We start from the raw sequence: 2,044 nt of genomic DNA on the forward strand, positions 1-2,044 counted from the left end.
TTTTTTTTTTTTTTGCTTGTATTACCAATCCTCTATTTTTTCCTACCATAAGTTTGCTATCACAAGCCCTGTTTTTGTTTTGTTTCTTCCTCCTTGCATTTGCATTGTCGCTTCCACATCTCTTCTTTATTGCCTTTTCTGGCAAGTTGCTGATTTTGGCCAATAACTGTCCATCACTGCAATAGCATGTAACTGTTTTCAGGAATTTGTCTGTATTTGTATACATTCAAGCATTTTGAATGTGAAACATGCAGGTCTTCACCTGAAAACAATAGCATTAATAGCATTGCCAGTGGTCAAAAACTCCAACTTATGTGCAACATGCGTCCCGCGCTTTATTGAGAGGGGCCCTGGGTTCCTGTTGTTACTTACTACTGACACTCCCTTTCTGATGTATGTGACATGAAATGTGCAATAAAATAGACTATATGGAAATGAACCACACACAAGTGGGTCAATTATAAATTCAACTCCACTCCCAATTATTTCCAATAACAAAAAAGAAAATAAGTAACGTTAATAAAGTTTGTCAAGCAATGGTAAGGTATCTAATATCAACTGAAACCAAATAATTAAATAATATGGTGGGCCCACACACACTCTCACTGACACACACACCTTAACTGCAACAGTCTTTCTGTGTTAACAAACACCTTGTAGCAGGCCTGAGTAGTGGCTCGGGTGCGATGGGACCTAAAACAACATGGCCACTTCACTTGTTGCCAAGCAGCAAAATAAAAGCACAAAAAACCAGTACTCAGCCTCCAGGCAGTTCAAGGGGATAGTTGGTGAAACTGGGTCAAGGCCGCCAGCAGGGCGCGGCCCAGCACTCACAGTTGCCGTGTCACGTGTTCCCACGTTAACACATAAGCACAGCACACCAGCAGAAGGGTCCTCTCTGGCACCAGCAAGACGTCTGTCTCCTCCTACCGAATCAAATAACCCAGCTAAATGCCAACTGTCATGCTTTTACATACTGTCTCCGCGACATTAGCATTTGCTAAATACATGAGTACAGAGAAGGACATGAGCAAAGCAAACACGCTAGGCTAAGCTAGCGGCTAAGCTAGAGGCTAATCGCGGCTAGCCCGTTTTACATGGTAACTTAAGACACAAGTTTCAAACACAATTCACAGATTCATATTTACCTCGCGGTAGGGTACAACAGCTTTCACAGTCCAGTTAACTGATCGTCAACCTGAAAATAAAAGTTTGTTGCCTGCCTATGAACTCTGCGCCCACAGACACTGATGCTCATCTCTCCTGTCTCTCTTCCCGCAGAGTGCACACGGCTCCCCACTTACTCCCTCCCCTCTACCTGAGACTACTTCAGAGTAGGCCGGAGCTGTAGTACATACCAAGAACTTTGCAGAAAATAATGACATACAGGAAGACGGCTGTGCATTTGATTGATACACATCAGATACCTTACAGATGTTTGTATACATTCTTAAACACAGAGAACATTTGCATTCAACCATAAAAATAAATAAACTATTTATATAGCCAGAGCTACATATGGTTTTAAAAAGGTTTAAAGGTTTGTGTAAAAATAAAACAAAGACTTTTATATGAGGCAGGAGAGACCTCAGTAGTGTTACCTTGGGAGTGAACTGGGTGCACTTGATGTATAATTTTAGGTCCATCCTTCACACAGCTTCAAACCATATCAGGAGTGTTTTGGATGTGGAGCAAATGGTCTGCAGAAGGACTTTTGTTTGAGAATTGACTGGATCTCTGTCTCTGTGTCATTCTTGCGCTAATTTTAAGAAACACGGAGTGGAGTTCCTTGATGCTCCTGGATACCTTTACTATACTATATATAAAGATTAAGATTAAGCCTGCTATATGTTAAGACGTATATGCTTCCCCAGTATAATCACACCAAATCAGCTGTCTGCACTGCTGACAGGGAAAGTAAATGTCATTTAGCGTCCTGATAAATCTCTCCATCTCAGAAATAATTGATAATTACGAGTGATTAATGAAGTGACCTCTGTTACTCCATGAGATTTAAATGTGCACAACAGGCTTTACAGATGAA

At 41.1% G+C, this 2,044-nt stretch overlaps 1 long non-coding RNA gene across 1 annotated transcript; it reads right to left on the reverse strand.

Annotated features, from left to right (window-relative positions):
- LOC109205013 (uncharacterized) lies at positions 1 to 1,472 on the reverse strand. The gene is made up of 2 exons (XR_002064467.2): positions 1,149 to 1,472; positions 1 to 926 (listed from the first exon to the last, which is right to left on the reverse strand). It is a non-coding gene; the product is annotated as an uncharacterized LOC109205013 (long non-coding RNA).
- Between the last annotated feature and the right edge of the window lie 572 nt (positions 1,473 to 2,044).

Source organism: Oreochromis niloticus, linkage group LG14, assembly GCF_001858045.2.
Source record: "Oreochromis niloticus isolate F11D_XX linkage group LG14, O_niloticus_UMD_NMBU, whole genome shotgun sequence".
Lineage (NCBI taxonomy): Eukaryota > Metazoa > Chordata > Actinopteri > Cichliformes > Cichlidae > Oreochromis > Oreochromis niloticus.